Source organism: Rousettus aegyptiacus, unplaced genomic scaffold, assembly GCF_014176215.1.
Source record: "Rousettus aegyptiacus isolate mRouAeg1 unplaced genomic scaffold, mRouAeg1.p scaffold_m13_p_7, whole genome shotgun sequence".
Taxonomy (NCBI): domain Eukaryota; kingdom Metazoa; phylum Chordata; class Mammalia; order Chiroptera; family Pteropodidae; genus Rousettus; species Rousettus aegyptiacus.
In genome coordinates, this window is record NW_023416310.1 from 97,202,675 (window position 1) to 97,208,674 (window position 6,000).

Genomic DNA, 6,000 nt, shown 5'->3' on the forward strand with positions numbered 1-6,000 from the left:
ATTTTAGCTAATGCAAATTGTGCTGCCATGAATACTGAGGTACATAGATCTTTATGAATTATTGTTTGGTTTTCTTTGGGTAAGTACCCAGAAGTGCAATTGCTGGGTCAAAAGGTATATCCATTTTTAATTTTTTGAGAAACCTCCAGACTATTTTCCATAGTGGCTATATCGATTTGCAATCCCTCCAACAATGTATGATGGTTCCCTTTTCTCCACATCCTCACCAACACTTGCTGATCTTTGATTATTGATGATAGCCATGCTGACAAGTGTCAGGTGATATCTCATTGTGGTTTTAATTTGCATTTTTCTGATGATTAGTGGCCTTGAGGAACTTTTCATATGTCTATTGGCCATCTGTATTTCCTCTTTGGAGAAGTTATTTGTTCAGGTCTTCTGCCCATTTTTTAATTGGATTGCTTGAGTTTTATTGTTGTTGTTGTTGTTGCTATTAAGTTGTATAAGTTCTTTATATATTTTGGATATTAACCTCTTATGAGATGCATCATAAATGAATATCTTCTCCCAGTCAGTCTGTTGTCTGTTTTATTGGTTTCCTTTGCTGTACAAAAACTTTTTAGTTTGATGTAGTCCCATTTGTTCATTTTCTCTTTTGTTCCCTTGCCTAGGGAGATATATCTGAAATTACTGTTAGCAATATCAGAGAGTTTACTGCCCATGTTTTCTTCTAAAAGTTTTATAGTTTGGGGTCTTACATTTAAATCTTTAATCCATTTGAATCTATTCTTGTATATGGTATAAGAAAGAGGTCCAGTTTCTTTTTTTTGCATGTATCCATCCAATTTTCCCAATACCATTTATTGAAGAGACTGTCTTTACCCTATTATATATTCTTACCTCATATATTAAGTAAGCATATAGGTGTGGATTTATATCTAGGCTCTCTATTCTGTTCCATTGATCAATGTATATTTTTATGCCAGTACCATGCAGTTTTGATTACTGCAGCTTTGTAGTGTAGTTTGATATCAGGTAGTGTGACACCTCTAACTTCAAACAACTTAATTTTAATAGTTGTGCCTTCTATTTGTGGTAGGTGATAGTAGTTTCAATTTAAGGCAATAATACAGTTTCCTTTTTAAATAAATGTTATTTTTTTAAGGGTCAATTTAAAGAAAAGTGTTAAATATAGTACAGATGGCATGGAGAGAAGACAAAAATCACAAATGGCACATAAGTATGAGAAATACAGGTAAAGCAATCACTTCCAAGCCTCCTGCTTCAGAATGCAACTACCCCTCACTGGAGTTTCTATGACTGCCACCAGATATCAAGGATCACCAAGGTTTTGTTTAGCAGTCAGCAGAGCCAGAAGGATGCAGAAACTGAATCAAAGACAGAAGAATCACAATGGCCTTAGAGACAGTGTTGTTGAAGAAAGGCTGGGGGTGGAGGAAGAGAAGGGGAGTCTGGTGTCTCTAGGAAGCTAGCAGCAGCGGGAAAGCAATAAGTATTAGGCTTAACAATAAGGACTCATGATACAGGTGCATTCCTAAAAAAATTCCCCTCTTCACATATATTTTCCCCAAACATCCTGACCAAGGTCTTGACACTGAAAGCTGACTGGTAAAGAACTGCAGGCAGCATTAGAAATTTAACATGGCAAAAGTCGAGCACCACCTCTCAGGAATTTTTCTCCCCAAATACCTTTGCAGTTCAGTCGTGCCCCACTCCTACCTTTCTTTGAACACTAACCACACGGTCAGATAATTTTCAGTTATGATGTATTTTCTGGGCCGATTCTCTTGGGACTAAGGATTCTTTAGCATGAATCATCAGAGAACTAATGATAGGCACCTATAAACTAGGCATCACTCCTCAATGAGTAAATTCAGGTCAATCAAAACTTCCCACCATGACTACCAATATTCCCTTAAACCATTTCATTGAAAGCGTTCAGAAAAATATATATTATGCCTTGTTTTCAGCAAAGTCATGTCACAGGCTTGCTGCCCATAGAGACTGGATTCAAACCATTTGCCTCCCTTGTTTTAAAAATGAGGGCCCATCCAGTTTCCTACCTCTGGTTTTGAGGCCTAAATCAGTACTGATATTCCACACATGTCTCCTAAAAACTACAAAAAAAGAAGTCATTTCAAGCTCACGTCCTTTTGAGGATCACTTAGTATATAGTGCACAAGGTGGTTTGAACCTTTTTGGCTAGAGGCTGAAGGGTCATCTCATATTCAAATCCCTCGCTTCTATACTGTTTTTAATTGCTGACTCCCATTTTATAGCCAAGCCGAGCCAATCAGTAGCCTTGGCCAAGCATGGGAAGCTCAAAGTCCTGGAACACAGCACTCAGCTCAGTCTGAGAAAAACAGGAAGCCTCTCCCGTCAGAATTTCGCTTGAGTGAAGATTCCCAACCAACAAATGTCAGAAATCTAAGAGGTGGATATTACAGATCTGTAGAGTCCCTAGGAACACCAGTAAACACTTGAATCTTTATTTGATTGAGTAGGAGAACTGGTGGACTGACATAGGATAGGGGAATTTTAAAAGATACTATTTCACTTCTTATTTAATTTAGTGAGCATTATTACTTACTTCTGTCTCTGATGAGCTTAATAAACTCCTTTAGGGTTGAAAGGATGTTGGGTCTAAATTCCTACTGGTACTGGTTTACTCTAGGCACTGGGGTGGGGGTGGGGGGTCTGAACTGATTTACATGTAAATACAAACATGCACTTACCCTCAGGCCTACAGATCAGAATTACAGAGTAACTGGTAACCAAGCCCTATACTCCAGGGAAAAAAAATAACAAAAATAGCCTAGGGTTTGAAGAAGGCTTTTATAAAAATTTAGAAAGTCCATCTCTTTTTTATTTGACTACATCTCAAGATATATCATTCATCCAGGAATTTAAAGATTCTGCTTTGAAGGAGCTCGAACTTCATATAAGCCTCTCGGTTCTCCTTGTTACCTCTGGGTAGGGTGTACTAACCATTATCCTATTCCAAGGTTGAGGAATGTTTCAGTGCCAAGAAAGAAGGGCCCTGCCCAGGGCCTTGGGTGACAAAGGTGCAGGCTCAGATTGCTCATGGTGGGCCCTTACCCCAGTTCTCCTTCTCACCTGGGCCCAGTTCCCTCTAAGTTTCTCAACAGGGCAGACAGCCTGGTGTTTATCAGAGCTGTGTATAGGAAAACATACTTTTATTTTCCTGACAATGAAGTCTTAAATTCTCTACGATTGCCAAGGAAAACTTATGGGGGTGGCAGAGGTGAATGAAAGCAGAAAATTTCCCAAAACTCTTGGCCTACTTAACCGCCCTCACAACATACTTTTATGGTGTTTGGGGAAGTGGGGAGGCGGGCTGTTTCTTTCCAAAGAAAGCAGGGTTAATTGGCCGGTTCAAATATTCCCAGAGATTTAGAGAATGGTTAACAATTTTTTTTTTAAATGTGGCCAAGAAATCTAATATCCAGCAATTCTTAATATTATGGGGCTTCTGTAAAATCCCTTAAAAATCACTATCATAACAAGCCCTACCTCTGAACAGGAACACAACACAGGGGGAGAAACTTTTCGGTAAGTAGTAATGCAGTAAACACACTGTTCAGGGAACCTATCTTAAGATTTCCTTTACAGAGAATGATATAACTGATCTGGCTGGAATTTCGCTCTCCCAGGTGCCATCACTCTGGATTTGCCCTCCCGGAGTTCTGGAGCTGGGCAGGATTCTACATTTATGCACAAACCAGCTACGGCCACCTCCCCAAGTTCTCAGCAATTCCCTAAACTGCCTTCTACTGTATAGAATCCCTGGAGGTCCAATTATGTTTTCTGGAGTCGAAAAAAAAAAAAAAAACCAAATTGATGGTAAGGTTCAGCCATTTCATCTCCTCCCAGAAAAACAAAAGTTCCTAAGGTTCAATATAAAATGGACATTGGTGCCTTTTGGGGGAGTTAGAGGGGGTGGTTCCCAGAATCAGTAAATTTGAGCTGGGAAAAACCAGAAATCTTCAGTAATTAAAATATTTTCTTCCTGTTTCTCAGGAAGTTAAGACAAAATGGCCAATTAACACTTATTCAGTTTGATGCTGGGAAGCCCACCACCAGTTGAGGGGATGGGGTAGAAAAGGGGAACTCTTTGTTCTACAATGCACAAAGAGCATGGGACTCCTTTCAGCTTCTTCAATGCCCATATTCTTTGGAAACCGATTATCTCTGTAATAACTTCCCCGGATTAAATCTCCTACCAGTCACTTGGGGTTTGGGTTTCACCCTGGGGATAAGAGGTGTTTGCAAGACACGCTGAAACCTCTTAAGGGCAAGTGCTATGGTCACTCCAGCCTCCGTGTGAACAGAGAGGGGCAAAGCTAGTCATTAAAACAGGAGTCATTAAATCCAGCCAAAGGAGACAACAAGTAAATGAGCCGCAGTTGGTGATTCCTTTCTCTCACAAGGAATTTGTTTTAATTTATTAACAATGGCTGGGGTGTAGGGCACCTGGTGCCTGCATCCCCACGTTCGTTAGAAATTTCATAAGTAGGGTTCCCAGAATCCCATCACACCAGTTCTAGGGGTTGTCGCCTCTATCCCAGGCTGTCACAACAGCCTCTTCAGTGTCTCGCCATCCCCATGTTCCCTCTATCCCAATCTAGCCGACGTTTCAATGGCTCCTCACAGCACACAAACCCTTAGCTAGGTTCTCAAGAGTTTTTCCTAACCGGTCGTAACCTAATTCTCCAAACTTTTCCCCAAAAAGCAGCCCTAGCACTCGGTGCAGACGGTCACAAAATCATCTTTCCTTCACCCGAAGAGCGCAAGGAGCACGGTCTCCTTCCCTGGAGTTCTCCTTCCCTGGAGTTCTCCTTCCCCGAAGATCTCCTTTCCCTCCTACCCCTACACTGCAGCCGGGAGAACAGTCCCCAGCCCTCGGGTCTCCGCTTAGACTTCACCTCCCCCAACAGATCTACTCAGATCTCAATCCACTTGTCTCAACTGTCAGGATTCCTGGTCCGCCGCAGCACCTTCTCTGAATAACCCCGACTCCTGATCCCATCCGCAGCGCTCCCGAGAGGCCTCCTGCCCCCCGCAGGCCCGGCTCAAAGCACCGAATAGGTCCCCGGCAGGGCCTCAGAAATCGCAGCCCAAGGCGAAGAGATGTAGAAACCTCCCAGAGACGTCCCGGGAGACCGGGTGTGGTGAGTCCCGCTGCGAGCCCGCGACTCCTCGAACTGCGAGACCCGCTAAACCGCAGAGCCCCTCAGTCTAACGCCCAGAGGCCGGACCCGCGGCGCCGGACGCCTCCTCCTCCCCCCGCCCCCACAAGCCCCCGCTGGCTGCGCAGCGACCGCGAGCCAGAGGAACAGCTGGGGTGTAGGGGTGAGGGGAGACACCCGGGTGAGCATCAAGCCAGCTGCTGCCGCTCCCCCGGGGTCCCCAGCCCTCACGGGGGTCTGCACTCGCCCCCGCCGGAGCCGGCCCATCCCGCTCCAGTACCCGCCGGCTCTCCAGGCGCTCTCTCTGGGGAGCTCGTAGAAGCTCACGACCCGACAAAGGCCCTGCCCGCACCCCCCAACCCCCGCCGTCCCAGCTTGGCCCGGCCCGGGGCCGCTGCTCCTCACCTCTCCAACGACTGGCTGGGGACTAACTAGGTCGGGAGCTGACCGGACGAGGCGAGATCGCTCAAGACGCGCCGCACCTGCCTCAGAGTGAGTGAAGAGCCGCGGCGCGCCTGACGTCACAGCCGGCCGAAGCGCCGGGAGCGCGGAATCACCTGATCACCTTGGCAACGCGCGCGGGCCGGAGCTAGAGGCGGAGTCGCAGCATGGGCTCCGCCCCCAGCCTCCGGGCCCGCAGCGGTGGGGAATGCTACCCAACTGCACGCACCGAGGGCGCTGGAGTTCTGGCTCTGGCCTCGGAGCTGGGGTGGATGTACTGAGACGCCAGCAGACACTCCCCTCAGGTTGGATTAATTCTCCAAGACTGCCAACGGTCTCCGTTTCACAGCTAGTGCACGTGCCTTGG

At 45.8% G+C, this 6,000-nt stretch overlaps 1 protein-coding gene across 1 annotated transcript in view; it reads right to left on the reverse strand.

Moving 5' to 3' along the window:
* The window catches only part of CYSTM1 (cysteine rich transmembrane module containing 1), a 53,824-nt gene extending 48,074 nt beyond the window's left edge, over positions 1-5,750 (reverse strand). Inside the window, exon 1 of the mRNA XM_016166338.2 lies at positions 5,598-5,750. The gene's annotated coding sequence lies outside the window, so the exon portion shown is untranslated. The remainder of the gene's footprint in view (positions 1-5,597) is intronic.
* Between the last annotated feature and the right edge of the window lie 250 nt (positions 5,751-6,000).